Genomic DNA, 18,380 nt, shown 5'->3' on the forward strand with positions numbered 1-18,380 from the left:
TTGGATCAAGGCGACTGTATGGCTTTGGACCTCCAAGCCACACACTTTAATGTACCTGTCCTGAATTCCCACAGATGTTACTTGTGGTTTAGGGTTGTCCAGGAACATTTTACGTATTCCCTTTCGGCCTCACCAATGCATATTGGATGTTCATAAATGTGATCTCAGCTTGGGAATTGTTCGGGATACTAGTATTTATCTACCTCAACGACTCGTCATTCAATGCAGTCTGACCACAGACCGACACAGACCACTTCCAAATGGCAAGAAACCTCCTGACATCATTGGATATTATGATCAATGTGCAAAGTCACACCTGACTCCTTCACAGAGGAAACTCATTGGAATCATCTTGGATGCGGTGCAGTTTCAGGCCTGTCATCCACCACCATGAGTCCAGGACATTTGGGCTATGATACAGATGTTTTTCATTCAATCTTGGCTCTCAGTGAGCCTCTAGTCGTTTTGCTTGTTGGCTATGGAAGGTGGCATATGTGGGCTCTGTAGTGGAACCTGAAGTGGCAGTGGAACCTGTTTGAATCCATACAGGTTTCGAAGGAGACAGCAGAAGATATGCATTGGTGGTCTGCTGCAGCTGGACTGCACAGAGACCCCTCTCCCTGGCCCACTCAGAGCTGATGGTGGTTACGGATTCACCACTGCTGGGATAGAGGAGTCATCTGCAAGGGTTGGAGATCAAAAGTCTCTGATCGTCAGCAGAGATCCATTTCTAAATCAACCTGTTGGAGTTGTAGACCATTTGCCCTTTGCTGAAAGTCTTTCTACTATCCATCAAACAGAGGCTGGTTCAGGTCCTCAAGGACAACATCACTGCCATGTGGTACTGCAACAAGGAGGGTAGCATGGGATCCTGGGTCTTGTGCCAAGAGGCACTTTGTCTTTGGAGCTGTTAGAGTTCAAACTGAAAATCTGTTGCAGCGCTGAGGTGCGGCTCCGTGGCAAAGGAATGGTTTTATCCGATTCAGATTGAACTGTGGCCAGGCGCGTCAGTATGGATTTTTGACATGACCTTAATCAGGACAGAGATTAATTTGGCTCAGAGACATTTAGGACGATAGGAACTGGGGGTCTTCCTCTGAAGCCAGCAGCGATGTCAAAGGAGCCTGCACCCATTCTGCTGTCAGACTGTAAGTCAGCTCTGGCACCTGAGCCACACAGGAGGCAGGTTTAGGAAGCACAGACAGCGGTGAAGGTGGACACATGGCCAATAACCTGACTAGCATTCTTGCCGATCTTTAAGGCTCAAGGGCACACCAGAGGGAGCCAGAAAAGTGACTTAACATGCAGCCTGGCCTCTCTTAAGGCCTCAATCTGTTGCAACATTACCAATGGACCTGGAAACTCAGTTTGCACTGAAATCAGTTGCCAGATTGGTTCATTGGCAGGGGAACAGGAGCAAGACAATTAGGCCTTATGATGTCTTTGTGACTGCTCTGGCTGATAGTGGGCGGACTGGTATAAATCCCGCCTGGCCTTCTTGTGTTCCTGCTTCGACATTGAATTACAGGACAGTGAAAAGGACCCCTCACAGGAACGACCTCAAGAGTAGGAATAGGACCATGCTCTTGAGTTCAAATGGGAGAGGGTCTCATTTCAGTACATGGAGATGTACACCTTCACTATGCTTTTCAGAATCACTTTTAGTTTCACAGGGGCACACTCCTCACCTTACAGGTAGCGCGCAAAACCCAAACACCAAAGGTACAGCACATGGAGATCTTTCACAGACATCTGCTAGTTTTAGAAGGAGGCAAAGCTCCTTTGCACACTGGAAAGAAGCCTTGGCAAAACAAACTGTTCACACCTGTGTGACTCTTTGGCCTTCCCAATGGTGTTTAGCCAAGCTGCACAGGACGAGCTACCTAGCAGACTCAACCGAAAATAGAACTGTGGAAAACAAACTTGTCAACTAATGAGGCAAGCTCTGGATCTGTGTATGAAGGTGCAGAAACAAAGGAACTGACACTGAGGCTCAAGGGTGGCGACTGAATGATGCTCTATTGTCATTTTCTAGAGCAGAACAGAGCAAGTCCTGAGGTGCACTATGCCATCTGCAGAAGCAGCAATGTTACTTAAATCTTTCAAATTCAGATTGCCACCTGGGGATATTCTAAAGGTTAGGAATCTGAGCTTAGAAGCATCCACCAGAAACCCAAAATGAAGTTTGTCCGATTTACACTTTATTAAGGTTACATCTCATATCATTTTTGATTTTTATCAGTTTGCCTGTGGAACGTTGTTGCATTAATTAGAATAAATTTGCTGAAAGAATGGGAGAGTGTGCATTTTCCTAATTTTTATATGTATTACACTGAATTTACTTAGAACAGATACTGGAATCATGTGATTCTGCAGCTGTGGTGTTGTCCGCATAATTATGGATTTGCTGCATTTGCCATACAATCCACTACCTACTGCATAATCTGCAGTTTTTAAAAAAATCATATGGATCAAACATTACTAAAAATGTAGCAACATGTGTTGCTCAGCGGAGGACCCTTTAGGAAGGTTGAGTGGTCACTTTTGAGTTTCCTTCTTACTGTATTTAGAAATTAAGCTGGTACTAGTGGAGTGAAATATTAGCCAGACAGTATTAACGTGTGTAAAAATGGCAGAATAATGCTATCACAAATTGTGCCGCATTATGTAGAACAATTTGCCTTTTCTTTCCACATAATTTTGTCACTCCTTCCACATAATTACGGTGGCCCTGACTTAGAAAAAGACCAAAATATACTTAGTATATGTCCATTTATAAAGCAATATCGGAATGGTGTTGTTCAAATTATTTGTGCATATCTACGTATCCTCCGCCGTATCTCCTGTGTTCAGCGGTCGCATAACCCGGCGAGTACGCCAGAGATCGGCTAGCTGTGTTGCAGAGGATACGTAGATATGCACATATAATTTGAACAACACCATTCCGATATTGCTTTAGAAATGGACATATACTAAGTATTTCAGAATATTGGGTGCTTGAAAGGTTGGTTACACAATTATACCCATTTGCAAGGTCCTGAGTAAATCCAGGGGTACTCCCCGGATGAAACACGTGTTGACGGACAAGCAAGTGAACGATTCTGTAATAATTTGATCATTGTTTTTGGATACTATATGATGGATATCCAAGTGAACAATTACATTTGAACTTCAAATATATTTTGGATTCTTGTTTTTGGGAAATTCAATTGGATTACTGAGTAAAGTTTGGAAAGACTTAAATATTTTGTGACCAGAGATCGTTTGAATTGGAAATCCGCTTTAAAAGATACCCACGAATGAACTTTTGGACTGAGATTTCTCTTTGTAATAAACTGTTTTTTGGAACTCAAGAAAGGACATTATTTTGAATGTAATATTATTTTTCGATTATATTCTGTACGTATATATACTTCTCGATTATTGTTTTACACGTGTGCAGATATACAATATTAATCTTTTCCCTCTAGGTCAGTGCATACCAGAAGAAGGGTATTTGGCGTGCCATCACCAAGGAGGTGCGGACCCTCGGGGTCTATCACAGGCAGAGCACCCACTGCCGCAAGAGATGGGAGGACCTGCACCGCTGGACCAAGAAGACAGTGGAGGCCCAGCTGGGACTGGCCTCCCAACGTGGAAGGGGTGCTCGTCGCACCATGATCCCCCTGATGTTCCGCATCCTGGTGGTGGCCTATCCGGAGATGGATGGGCGCTTGAGGGCATCACAGCAGCCACAAGGGGGTGAGTACCGTTTCAGAAAGCCGACTTTGCGGGCTTTAGGAACTAGCTGGGTGGGGGATGTGGTCTGTGGGTGTCCCTAGGCCAGGGCGATCATGGCAGGGTAGGTCCCTTGTCTGCAGGCTCTGAAGCACCCCTACCCCAATGGTACAAGTGGCCAACTACTACTGGGCAGGGTTCTGTGGGTGTCAGGTGTGCAGGTGCTGGTGTTAGGCATTGTACCCCATGGGCTGGTGACTATTTTAATGAGTGGTTGGGCTTGGCCTAGTGCATGGGGCAGCTCAGTGTGTGTTGTGTATTCCAACGGTAGTGGTGCTGCTGGCATTGACCATGTGTATCCTCTGTCTATCCCCCCACTTCTTGTTTTGTCACCCTGCCCTTGTGTGCATTAGCATCATCTGGCGGAGGAGCAGAGGCACCGGCGACGGAGGGAGCTGCATCCCACATGGCCCATGAGGGTGAATCCACTGAGGGTGAAAGCACCAGTGGGACGGAGGGCGAGGGGAGCTCCACGACGGGGACAGGAGAGGATACCAGTGACAGCGACACCTCCTCTGATGGAAGCTCCCTGGCTGTGGCGGACACCTCTGTGCCAACCCCAACTACAGGTACAGCCGCCACACCCCCTACCAGCACCGCCCTCCCAGCAGCCCCTCAGCGTGTTTCCCGTGCCCGCTTACCAAGGAGGGTGGGCATCTACTTCGCCCCAGGCACCTCAGGCCCTGCCCCAGTCAGCCCTGCTGCCCTCAGTGAGGAGGCTATTGACCTCCTGAGATCCCTAACTGTTGGGCAGTCAACCATTCTGAATGCCATCCAGGGTGTTGAGAGGCATTTGCAACAAACAAATGCATACCTGGCGGGCACTCATTCTGATGTGGCGGCCCAACAGAGAGCACTTCAGGCTCTGGCCTCAGCACTGATGGCAGCCATTGTCCCTGTGTCCTGCCTCCCCCCTCCAACTTCCACTACCCAGACCCAATGCCCTCTACCTCACTCTGTCCCATGCACAACTTCAGACCGGCATGCACACACATGAACACACAAAAGTGGCTCAGGAAAACATAAGCACCACACATCTTCACACAGGCACTCACACAAGCACCAGACCCATGCACACATACCAACATCCACTTTATCCACTCTCCTCCTCTCTGTCCACCTCCCTCCCAGTAGCGTCTCCATTCACACCTGCATGCACTACATCATCAGCCACTGTCTCCATCACCACCACACTCATCACAACACACCCCTCACGAGCAATCACCACACCCAAAACCATGCATACGTCCCCTGTGTCCTCTCCCAGTGTGTCTCATGAGCCCTCCGCCCAAAGTACACAAACGCAGGCACACACCCTCTCAACAGCCATCCACCTCACAACAGCCTCCAGCCCATGCACCTTCACCCAAACTCAGCAGACGTACACCTCCTACAACCACTACCTCTTCCTCCACTCCCACACCCCCTCCATCTTCCCATCCCAGTGTGTCAGAAAAACCTTTCCTGGCTAACAATGACCTCTTCCCTGCACCTCCCCAACCACCCCATTCTTCCCCTAGGGCCAGGATGTCTAGATCCCAGGCCAGCACCTCAGCCACCAAATTGGTGTCCGCTGTGGTCCCTGCAAGTCCGAGAGGATCGAAGGGGGCACCTGTCAGGGCTGCCAGTGTGCCACCTACTGAAGCTAAGGACCACCCGATTCCACCACCTGCCAAGGTAAAGAAAGGGCCGGCATGCAGCTGGGCAAAGACGAACCACCCACCCAGCAAGGCCTCATCCAAAACCAAAGAGGATAGTGCCAAGGTCCCAGCAGCGACTACCAAGGTGGGGAAGGGACACAAAAGCCAGGGAAAGTCACCTCATAGCACGGAGCCTCCTGGTGAGGGACTGGTGACCACCATTTCTCCTGCCAGGCCAGCAACCTGTACCATGGTAAGCACCGCTGCAACGACCGCCACCTGCACCCCCACCTGCCCCGCCATCTGCACCGCCCCCTGCACCGCCGCTGCCGCAACTACAGTCACCAGCATCATCCCCAGTGGGCAGCCGTCTGAGGCTGCTGGAGATAGCCCAGTGTCTCCCTCCACTACTACAGACACCTGCACCACGGGCAGCACCGGCCGCATCTCCGCCGCAGCCACCGCTGCAGCCACCACCACCTGCACCACCACGTGCCCAGCCAGTGCCACTACATCGGACATCAGCAGCATCCCCGGTGGGCAGCCGTCCGAGGCTGCAGGAGAAGTCCTGGACCCTGCACACACCACATGAGGCACCAGCACTGGCACTACCAGCAGTTTGCAGCCTAAGTCGCCGCAGGGTGGAGTGTGGCTCTGCCTCCATGGAGCATCATGCAACCTGTTCCCTGGAAATCTCGTGCCTCAGACACCCAGGTAAGGGAATGGGAACTGCCACATCCCAGGTGCAGCATCACTGGGCACAAAGCCCCCTCCAGAACCAGTGGAGAGATGCATCCACTCACCCAATACTTGGCAGGATGAAGCACACTGAGCACAAAGCCCCCTCCAGTACCAGTGAAGAGATGCATCCACTCACCGGATGAAGCACACTGGGCACAAGGCCCCCTCCAGAACCAGAGGAGAAAGGCATCCACTCACCCAATCTTTGGCAGGATGAAGCAGACTGGGCACAAGGCCCCTTCCAGAACCAGTGGAGAAGCCTTCCACTTGAGAGACTGTGGCCTTGCACTCCCCAGGACCAAGCAGTGGGCAAATCACCCACTTGAGAGACCCGAGAGACTGTGGCTTTGCACCCCCCAGGACCAAACAGTGGGGAAACCACCCACTTGAGAGACTGTGGCTTTGCACTCCCCAGGACCAAGCCGTGGGCAAACCACCCACTTGAGAGACTGTGGCCTTGCACTCCCCAGGACATGGCTGTGGGCATGGAGCCCCCTTGAGGAGCAGTGGTGTAGTACCATCTTCCTGCTGAGGTGCCCCCCTCCCCTTCCCCCTGAGGTGCCTGTGTGTTTTCGACCTGATGCCCCTGCAGTGGTCTCTCCGTTTTGAGGCAGGAGTCGAGTGTGGGCTTCGCCCATGGTTTTGGGCCCACTGGTCCATGGACATTTACAAAGGACAGTGTACGGCCTTCTGTACATAATGTAAATATTTGTATATACTGAATTTTTTTATACTTGTTTGCTATATCTGCATGTTCCACAATATTACTGATTGAACTCAATTCCGTTTGTCCTTGCGTTCTTCCAGGGGGTGACAGGGTGTATCTGTAATGTTGTTGGATGTGTTGTTGTGTATGGTGTTGTGGGTGAGGGTGGGGGTGTTGCCTGTCGCGTGTGTGTCACTCTCTTTTACCTCCCCCCTCCCCTGTGTGCTAGGTGCAGTACTCACCGTTATCGTCGTCGTCGCCGCCGTCTTTGGTGTTCCTGGTAGATGAGGAGATAAATCAGCATGGGCAGGACCTGCAGCTTGGGCTCTATGGCGTCCTGGTTCTTTGCTGATTGTCAAAAGGTAAGTGTTTCCCCTTCAGTGTACTGTTTCCGGCGTGCTTTTGATGTCGTTGGTACCGCCCCGGAAAAGCTGGCGGATTGGCCTGTCATAATACAGTGGGCGGTACATTGTCTTCCGCCTGTCTGTTGGTGGTGACCGCCACGGTGTTTGTTACTAAGGCCTGGTCGGTCGGAGTGTTAGAGTGTCTGTCTATGTTGGCGGTTTCCGCTGTGGTCGTGATCCCTTTTTTTTTTACCGCCGGCCTGTTGGCGGTGTTACCGCCGCTTTAACACCGACGCCAGGGTTGTAATGAGGACCTATATCTAGCTGCTGATTCCTCACCTTAAAATTACCTTAGAACTATCTCTAGGTGTCACACTTTATCCAGAAGATTTCTCGTGAGCAGTAGCGCTGTAAGCAAGTAACTTGTCCATCTGATAAAGACTTTCAGCTGCAGATTCCTTATGTTAGAATAGATACCCAAGCAATATTATACTCAGTGGTGGGCCTGCTGACCAATTTCAAATGAGGAAGTCATGCAGGACAGAACAAGCAAAGTGCCCATCCCTACAGACCTGACTGTCCAGGCAGTAGTACTTTATTAACATGTGCAAACAGGTCCACAATGATGTCTGGCAGATATCCAGGACCGGAACTCTGCATGCTTACACAGTGGTCACAGCTTTAGCTCTGGTGAAATGAGCTAGCAAACCTTCAGGAGGTTGCTTTTTGGCCAATGCATAGCCAATCATAATGCAGAGAATGACCAATCTGGAGACGGTAGTCCAACCTTTACTCGATCCAACATATCCCATGAAGAGTTGGTTGTCAACTCGGAACTCTTTAGTTTGATCATGGTAAAATGACAACACTCTTTTTGGGTCCGGATGGAGGAATCGCTCCTCTTCTTTAGAAGGATATGGAGGAGTGTAAGAAGTAGGCAGGGTGATGGATTGGCCTACAAGAAATCGAGTGACCACTTTCGGAAGAAAGGAGACATTTATACAAAGCACCAGTTTGTCAGGACAGATGGGGAGGTAAGGAGGATTGGATGACAAGGATATAAGCTTACTCACTCTTCGGGCAGATGTAATTGCCACAAGGCAGGTTGTTTTAATTCTAAGGAGCCAAAGGGGACAGTTATGGAGATGCTCGAAGGGAGCACATATCAAGAATGTTAATACAAGATTAAGATCCCATTGAAGCATGATCAATGGCAAAGGAGGAAATAGATGGATAAGACACCATGCCACAAATTTCTTCCATCAGCAGGTGTGACCGTTTTGGTGGAGGGACACCTGACTGCCAAGATGACATCACAGACTTTGAGAGAAAGGTTAAAAGCTTTAAACTGCTGCTGCTCAATCTCTACGCAAGAAGATCCACCTTCTCTGTGGCTGCCTTGGCCAAGAGAGAAGTAACTTCCTGGAAGTGAAGAGAAAGATGATCATCCAAGAGCGTTTCGTAACATGGTGGCAATGGCGGATGGGCTGTTACAAAGGGGAGAGATTAGCCCCTTCGAATGATCTGCAAACCCCACCTGTCCGATGTTATGGACTACCAGTGGGACAAGAGATGGAGAATCCTGCTGCCAACTGGATGCCCATGATGGTATGTGGACAGATTAGGAGTGCTGGGAGACTGCTGCTGCCGGTGAGGAGGTGGATTGACTTAACGGCTGGCTGCCAGATCCAGGAATTCTGTGGGTACCGCACACTCGACCATGCAGGGGCTGTGCAGCATACATGAAGCAGTGGCTGGGAGGGGTTTGGTGCGGCTGGAAGCCCCTTTCGTAGCCAGAAATGAAGCAAAAGGCAAATATGGTTGACCAGGATGGGGGTGGGGGAGGGGGGGGGTGGAGTGACACAGAAAGGCCCAAGGACCTGCCATAGTCTGAGAGCCTTAAAGTGATCCAGCACTGAATCCACCTCGTCTCCGAAGAGACGGAAGCCATCAAAGGGCATGTCCATCAAGGTTGGCTGGACATCACCCAAAAATCCAGTCATCCTTAACCAGCAGTAGTGCATCAAGTTCATCACTGACAAAACCATTCTACCCAGTAAGTCTGTCGTGTCAAGTTCACAATGGATAGAGAACTTCGCTGCTTCTCTCCCATAGGTAACAGCCTGAGAGAGCATGGCCCAGGCCTCTCCGGTACCATTGCATACCTGCGAAACCATGTCCCAAAGAGTGGGAATAGTGGCCTAAAAGGTATGTGGTGTTAACTAACCACAATGCCAGGCTGGCGCAAGAAAACAACTTCTTCCCCAAATTGTCCAGCCTCTTGGATTCCCTGTCCAAGGGTACGGTAGGTAATGTACCAGGATTTACGTAGGACATAGAGGCCTGTACCACCAAGCTCTCTGGGGTAGGGTGTAGGGTGAGGAAAGATAGATCTCCCGGTTCAGGGCAGTTTTAACGGTCAAGCATCCTATTCACAGGAGACCCTGTGGTGGGTTTGAACCATGTACCCAGAGGGACATCAGTGAGGGCTTTATTTAATGGAAGTAGCAGTTCTGAACGGGAAACTCATGGTTGCAGCACCTCTGTCGATGCATTAGTCTGCCACCGAAGGCAGCTGAAGGACAAGGACCCCAGATGCCCTCCGTACTACCATTGCAAAAGCAGCTCCCTCCTCCGTAACCACGGTAGGGGGGGAAGTATACCAGTATCTGGAGAAGTAGCCAGTCACATGCCAGTCTATAGTGGGATCTTCATAGGGCTGGTATTTTTCAGGGCCCAGTGACCTCGCCCAATCCTCCCTAAATCCTAGCCCACAGAAATAGGACTCAAGGTCCGACCTGGAAGGCATTGCTCCATTCGGCACTGGAAACAGCGTAGATCGACACCCCTCCAGCTCCGTGGCAGAGTTGGGGATCAGAATGGGGTGGAGCCAGGAGCAGAAGCATCGGGACCAGCATCGGGGAAGGTCAAGGTGGCAAAACTGACAACGGTCCGGAACCAGAAAAGGATCCTCGGGCCCAAATGGACCAGAGTTAGAAGGGGAACCTGCTGGCTCCTCAGGGCCCAAAGGCAAAGCCTGGCCAAATATGATGCACATGGCCTCATAAAATTCTTAATTGGGCAGGGGTTGCTCCACTTCAGGAAAGTTGGGGAGATGCAGTGCAGGCCCAGGCGCAGACTCAACCTCAGAGCGAGGATTAGAATGCAGACGCTACTGCGTCTCGTCAGCCGACGGATGCAGACAAGTCGTAGAGCACTTCGACTTCTTCTTGAGCTAAAACATACCAGAGTGTTCCGACAATTTGGAGTGGGATGATGACCTTGGACTAGACAACCACTCCCGGGACCTTCCCCTCGACCAGGACCTCGAGTGTGGCAGTGCTGCACATCGGGCAGCCATCAGCTTGACTGATTGCTCCCTGAAAGCCTTGCGGTTCATGGCGCGGCAGTTGAGGCATTACTTTGGGTTGCGGTAAGGCTTGAGGCACCACAAGCAATCAAGGTATGGGTCCATCACATACATTGGCCAATGACAGGCGCTGCATGGCTTGAAACCGGCCTTCTTGGATAACTTCCCTGCCACAACAAGAGGTAACACTTTGAAAAAGAATCGACAAAATGCTGAAAAAGGTCAGGCAAAAAGTGACTGACGAAGTAGTTCTATTCAGATCTGTGCTACTACCACAGAAAGAACTGACGTCAGCACGCTAGGGTGGATCCTATATAGGAACCACGGACGTCACTTCTGGCGCGGATGACGCCAACAACCCAAGTACAGCCGATCGCCACCAACTACTGGTGAGTAGGAGCACTGCTCACGAAAAATCTTCCAGACCCAGTCTTATGCCTAGGGATAATTCTAAGGCAGGGAACCTGCAGTCAGAAATCTCTATTAGGCTGTAAGATTACCGTCAACTGTACAATCAATATTACCCACTGAAGAAGAAAGGCTCACCAAATTAGCTAGAATAGCATAGAATGAAAGAATCATTTACATTATTAAAGACTTTCCGACTTTGAACATACCTGGCAACCTTTTTTGAGATGTTTGGACAATGATGCCTGACACCACATGAAATGCCTACATTCTTCGGGATGAGTTAGTCAAACTTATTCTTTACCCCACCCGACACATACTTAGAGATCATCATGAATCTTCACAAAATTTTCCCTATAAAGTGCCCCTGTGATTCTTGTTGAGCATGGAAAATTTGAGAGTGATCCGTCAAGTGGGGGATGAGAAAAAGAGGGTGTGGGTCAAAAAAGTTGTGTTTCCCATGTTAAATCCCATAGGACCTTTGAACATGACTACAGCCCGAACCACTAGATGGAGTTACACTAAAGCAGGCAGAAAGGTAGCTTGTGGTCAACAGTTACAGTTAGAGTTATTTCCACTAACGATAACTCGCGCCCTAAAGTAACTATAACTCATGCCTTCGCCATACACAGCTAGTTACTCCACATATTATATTGTTGATGACACCTTCTATGGTATCTCTGATACTATTACTGCAACATTTGCAATAAAATTATTTATGAGAAAACTGGGCATGGCGAGGGCTCGAGTTATAGTTACCTTAGGGCGCGAGTGATAGTTGAAACAACTAACTATAACTGCTGAATTTCTATTTTTTTTATGAGTAAATTCAGAACCTAACTATAACGTCCTTGTAGCCTTTGGATTTTTCAGTGAATATTTATGTGTGTGTAAAAAAATAATATATATATAGAGAGAGAGAGAGAGAGAGAGAGAGAGAGAGAGAGAGAGAGAGAGAGAGAGAGAGAGAGAGAAAGAGAGAGAGAGAGAGAGAAGGACCGATAGATAGATTGATATAGATTTAAATATGATTTAAATATACATATATATATGTATATATATATATATATATATATATATATAGAGAGAGAGAGAGAGAGAGAGAGATGGAAAATGTCACTTACCCAGCGTACACCTGTTTGTGGCATGTTGCTCTGCAGATTCACATGCTGTGCACTGTTCCTGCCATCTAGTGTTGGGCTCGGAGTGTTATAAGTTGTTTTTCTTCAAAGAAGTCTTTTCGAGTCACAGGACAGAGTGGCTCCATTGCGCATGGGCGTCGACTCCATCTAAGATTGTTTTCCCCGCAAAGGGTGAGGTAGGAGCTGGTGAAGTAAGGATACTAGAGGTGCCCATGCAAGGGAGTATATCTGTATGTACATATTGTGTAGTAAAGGAATATTTATTTACATATTTACAATTTATAATTTTCATGCAACTAAAACGGCTACAGGCTCCCGGGGAGGGCGCATGTGAATCTGCAGCGCAACATGCCATGAACAGATGTACACTGGGTAAGTGACATTTTCCGTTCGATGTCATGTGTAGCTGCAGATACACATGCTGTGCATAGACTACAAAGCAGTAATCTCCCCAAAAGCGGTGGTTAGCCTGTAGGAGTTGAAGTTGTCTGAAATAATGTTCTTAGTACAGCCTGTCCAACTGTGGCTTGTTGTGCTGCTAACACATCTACACAGTAATGCTTAGTAAATATATGAGGCCTAGACCAAGTGGCTGCCTTACAAATCTCTGTCATTGGTATATTACCAAGAAAAGCCATTGTGGCGCCTTTCTTCCTAGTGGAGTGTGCCCTTGGAGTAATGGGTAATTCTCTTTTAGCTTTTAGGTGACAGGTTTGTATGCATTTGACTATCCATCTGGCAATGCCCTGTTTGGATATAGGGTTACCTGCATGTGGTTTTTGGAAAGCTACAAACAATTGTTTCGTTTTACGAAATTGTTTTGTTCTGTCAATGTAATACATTAGCGCTCTTTTTACGTCTAACGTATGTAATGTCCTTTCTGCTACTGAGTCTGGCTGTGGGAAGAAGACTGGGAGTCCTACCATTTGGTTTAGATGAAACGGTGATATGACTTTTGGTAAGAATTGTGGATTTGTACGGAAAACCACCTTATGTTTATGTATTTGTATAAAGGGTTCTTGAATAGTAAACGCCTGTATTTCGCTAACTCTTCTAAGTGAAGTGATGGCTATTAGAAAGGCTACTTTCCAAGTTAAAAATTGGATTTGACAAGAATCCATGGGTTCAAATGGTGGGCCCATGAGTCGTGTTAATACAATATTAAGATTCCACGAAGGCACTGGTGGTGTCCTTGGGGGTATGATTCTTTTGAGTCCTTCCATAAAGGCTTTAATAACTGGGATTCTAAAAAGCAATTTTGTATGGTTAATCTGCAGATAAGCAGATATTGCAGTGAGATGTATTTTAATGGAAGAGAAGGCTAGATTGGACTTTTGTAAGTGTAGTAAATAACTTACAATGTTTTGTGTGGAGGCATCTAGTGGCGTAATCTGATTATCCTGGCAGTAACAAACAAATCTTTTCCATTTGTTAGCGTAACAATGTCTGGTTGTGGGTTTTCTTGCTTGTTTAATGACCTCCATACACTCTTTAGAAAGGTTTAGATATCTAAATTCTAAGACTTCAGGAGCCAGATTGCTAGGTTGAGCGATGTCTGATCTGTTGTTTGAGTTGTATTAACATATCTGGTCTGTTTGGTAGTTTGATGTGAGGTACCACAGATGGGTCCAACAGTGTGGTGTACCACGGTTGGCGAGCCCACGTTGGTGCTATAAGTATTAGTTTGAGTTTGTTTTGACTCAGTTTGTTGACCAGATAAGGAATGAGCGGGAGAGGGGGAAAAGCGTAAGCAAATATCCCGGACCAGCTGATCCATAGAGCATTGCCCTTGGAATGCGGGTGTGGGTACCTGGACGCGAAGTTTTGGCTTTTTGCGTTTTCTTTTTTCGCAAATAGATCTAGGTTTGGTGTCCCCCAGCGGTAGAAGTGATCTTGTAGAATCTGGGGATGTATTTCCCATTCGTGAGTTTGCTGTTGATCTCGACTGAGATTGTCGGCCAGCTGATTTTGAATGCCTGGTATGTATTGTGCTATCAGGCGAATGTTGTTGTGAATTGCCCAATGCCAACTTTTTTGTGCTAAGAGACACAGCAGTGACGAGTGTCTCCCCCCTTGTTTGTTTAGAATATACATTGTTGTCATATTGTCTGTCTTGACAAGAATGTGTTTGTGAGCTAGAAGTGGCTGAAACGCTTTCAATGCTAGAAATACCGCTAGCAGTTCCAAGTGATTTATATGAAGTAGTTTTTGTTGATTGTCCCATTGACCTTGTGTGCTGTGATTGTTGAGGTGTGTTCCCCACCCAATCATGGAAGCGTCTGTTGTGATAATGGCGTGAGGCACTGGGTCTTGAAAAGGCCGCCCTTTGTTTAAATTTACAGGGTTCCACCATTGAAGCGAAGAGTTTGTTTGGCGGTCTATCAACACTAGATCTTGGAGTTGACCCTGTGCCTGCATCCATTGTTTTGCTAGGCACTGCTGTAAAAGCCGCATGTGTAGCCTTGCGTTTGGGACAATAGCTATGCATGAGGACATCCTACTTAGTAGTTCATCACAAACCTTACCGTGCATTGTTGGTTTGGTTGTATGCTTGATCTTATATTTTGAAACGACTGAACTCTTTGTGGACTTGGAGTGGCAATTGCTCTTTGTGTGTTGAGTGTTATTCCCAAGTATTGTTGTATTTGGGATGGTTGTAAATGTGATTTTTGGTAATTTACAGAAAACCCTAGTTTGTGTAGAGTATCTATGACGTATTGCGTGTGAAATTGACATTGTTGCTGAGTGTTGGCTTTTATTAGCCAATCGTCTAGATATGGGAATACGTGCATGTGCGGTCTCCTTATATGAGCTGCTACTACGGCTAGGCATTTTGTAAATACTCTGGGGGCTGTTGTTATTCCGAACAGTAGCACTTTGAATTGATAATGTTTGCCTTGTATTACAAACCTGAGGTATTTCCTGTGAGATGGATGGATGGGTATGTGAAAATACGCATCCTTGAGATCCAGTGTGGTCATGTATTTCCCTTTTTTTAGTAAGGGAACTACGTCCTGAAGTGTTACCACATGGAAGTGATCTGATTTGATGAAGAGATTCAGTGTTCTGAGATCTAAGATAGGCCTTAGCGTTTTGTCTTTTTTTGGGATAAGGAAATACAGGGAGTAAACGTCTGATCCTTTCTGGTGATAGGGTACTAGCTCTATGGCTTGTTTTTGTAGCAGTGCTTGGACCTCTATTTGTAATAGGTCTAAGTGTTGTGGAGACAATCGGTGCGGTCTTGGTGGAACATCTGGAGGGAATGTTGTGAATTCTATGTAATAACCATGTTGGATAATTGATAGGACCCACGTGTCTGTGGTAATGTGTGTCCAATTGTGGTTGTATTTGGTTAGCCTCCTCCCACTGGTGATAAGTGTTAGGGAAGTGTGACATTGAAGTCACTGTTTGCTAAGGCTTGGTTTGGAGGGCTGGAATTTTCCTCTTCCTCTTGGGAATTGTCCTCTGTAGGAACCACGAAACCCCCCTCTCTGGTACTGCGACTGGTAGGTGTGCTTTTTTTGGGAGGTGGATGGTTCTGGTGTCTGTTGTCTAAACCCCCCCCACCCCCAAACTGTGGTTTCCTAAATGTTCCTCTGTATTGTGAGGAGTAGAGCGCGCCCATGGCTTTGGCCGTGTCTGTGTCTTTTTTCATTTTCTCGACTGTGGTATCCACTTCCGGCCCAAAAAACTGATGTTGATTAAACAGCATATTCAGTACCGCCTGTTGTATTTCTGGTTTATATCCAGAACTTCGCAGCCATGCATGCCTTCGAAATGTTACAGCTGTGTTTACAGTCCATGCTGCTGTATCTGCAGAGTCTAGGGCAGACCGTATTTGGTTGTTTGATATGGCCTGTTCCTCTTCAGCCACTTGTTGGGCACGTTTTTGGTGTTCCTTGGGCAAATGCTGGATGATGTCTTGCATTTCGTCCAAGTGCGCCTTGTCGTAGTGTGCAAGTAGGGCTTGTGAGTTTGCAATTCGCCATTGATTGGCTGCTTGCAATGCCACTCTTCTCCGCACTGCGCCGAATTTTCGACTCTCTTTATCAGGGGGTGGGGCTTCCCCTGATGATTGTGAATTCGCCCTTTTTCTTGCAGCCCCCACAACCACTGAGTCCGGAGGGAGCTGTTGAGTAATAAACACTGGGTCTGACGGGGGCGGTTTATATTTCTTTTCGACCCTTGGCGTGATGGCCCTCCCTTTTACAGGCTCTTGGAATACCTGTTGTGCGTGTTTGAGCATGCCCGGTAGCATTGGTAAAGTTTGGTAGGATGCGTGCGTGGATGCCAGAGTGTTGAAGTCATCCTCCACTGGTTCCGAGTGCATTGTTACGTTGTGGAACGTAGCTGCCCTGGCTAGTACTTGGTATATGCAGTACTGTCCTCTGGTGGTGAAGGAGTGGTGAACACTCTGGGCTGTTGTCTGATATAGGTGGGTCGTATAGATCACAGGGATCTGCATCATCTTGGGTCATCCCAGTATGTGTGGGTGACTGCGCCATCGGTGTACCCACTGGTGACAAGTGTGGTGATTGCAGTGGGGATGGTTGTGGTGAGAACTGTGGTGGTGGTAAATTTTTGCTAACCACTTTGGCTTTCGGTTGCATCTCAGTCTCTTGAAAAGCTAGTTTCCTTTTAGATTTGAGTTGAGGGATGGTTTGTATCTTCCCTGTGTCCTTCTGGATTTCTAACCTTTGTTGTGTTTGGTCATGTTCTTCTAAATCCAGATCTTGCTCAAATCTGTGCCTTTCTTTGAGCTGCATAGAAAGCCCTTGCTCCTCAGTGTAGGAAGAGCGTTTCTGCTCCGAAGCCGTTTTTTTCGGTACCGAAATTCCCAACGAAATTGTCTTTTTCGGTACCGATAAGCTCTTTCGAGGCTTGCCCGACTCGATGCCGACTTTTTTCGGTGCCGGATTCTCGACTGGAGTCGGAAGTCTTTGGCAAATCTTTGGCCTTTTTCAGTGCCGATGTTATTTGGTCACCTTCTTTTCTGTGGATTGAGCCATGGCCTGCTGGCCGTGGCGTCGCTGTGGCCTTGAGTTTTTTGGTGTAACCCTGGGTGTGGGACGGGGCAGGTGTACACACTGTTTGCCGCGCCGTTGAAGGTCGATCACCGTCAGATTCATCCGAGTCCGTTTCTTGGATGGAAATGCTCTCTTCCTACTCTTCGTTGAGATGTTGTTTCGGCTTCGACGCCATTTGTAGTCATCTTGCGCATCGATCCCTTTAGGTCTTCTTGGATCGAAAGGCTCGGCAAGCTACACAAGTATCCTCTCTGTGTTTGGGCGACAAACACAGGTTACAGACCCGGTGCTGGTCTGTATAAGGATACTTGGCGTGACACTTAGGACAGAAACGGAATGGGGTCTGGTCCATTAGTTTTGGATGACGGGTGTGGTCGGGCTGACCAGGCCTAGTTGAAGTGCGGAAGCCCCGAAGGGCCGCCGAAGCGGTCTTGATGTCGGTGCCGATGCGATAAACTAAACTGGTGCCAAACGTAAACAATACAGACGATTTCTTGATTCTTTTCTAAGTTTCCCGATTCGAAATACGGAATGAAGAGGAACACGTTCGTACCCGATGGCGGAAAGAAAACAATCTAAGATGGAGTCGACGCCCATGTGCAATGGAGCCGAAAGAGAGGAGCCACTCGGTCCCGTGACTCGAAAAGACTTCTTCGAAGAAAAACAATTTGTAACACTCCAAGCCCAACACTAGATGGCAGGAACAGTGCACAGCAAGTGTATCTGCAGCTACACATGCCATCGAACATATATATATATATATATATACATACATATATAGAGAGAGAGAGAGAGAGAGAGAGAGAGAGAGAGAGAGAGAGAGGGAGAGCGCGTGCGCACAGGGATAGATCGAGATAGACTGATACAGATTTTTTTCTTCACTAAAAAAACAAAGGTTAAAGTATCATTTTAGTTCAGTGTGATGATCTGTTTTTGTTTTTTTTAAAAATCACTGAAAAACACAAAGGTTAAAGTAATGTTAGTTAGATAAATTTGTCAGTAACAACATTAACATTTTTGAAGAAAAAACAAAACAAAAAAAACACAGTAATTCACAAGTGTAAACTATAACCTGTGCCCCAACCATGCACTATTTACGTCCTCAAATATCACATCATGCATGTTGTGACATATTTTATGACACCACTGATGACATCTCTAAATTACATCACTGATGACATCATCCAAGCTTCTTTAGTATACATTGCCCTTTAAACGGGTATTC

At 47.5% G+C, this 18,380-nt stretch overlaps 1 protein-coding gene across 7 annotated transcripts in view; it reads right to left on the reverse strand.

Annotated features, from left to right (window-relative positions):
* Nucleotides 1-18,380, reverse strand: part of SLC35F5 (solute carrier family 35 member F5) — a 575,369-nt gene that overhangs the window by 408,011 nt on the left and 148,978 nt on the right. The window lies entirely within an intron of this gene.

The sequence above is a fragment of the Pleurodeles waltl genome, chromosome 3_1 (genome assembly GCF_031143425.1).
Source record: "Pleurodeles waltl isolate 20211129_DDA chromosome 3_1, aPleWal1.hap1.20221129, whole genome shotgun sequence".
Lineage (NCBI taxonomy): Eukaryota > Metazoa > Chordata > Amphibia > Caudata > Salamandridae > Pleurodeles > Pleurodeles waltl.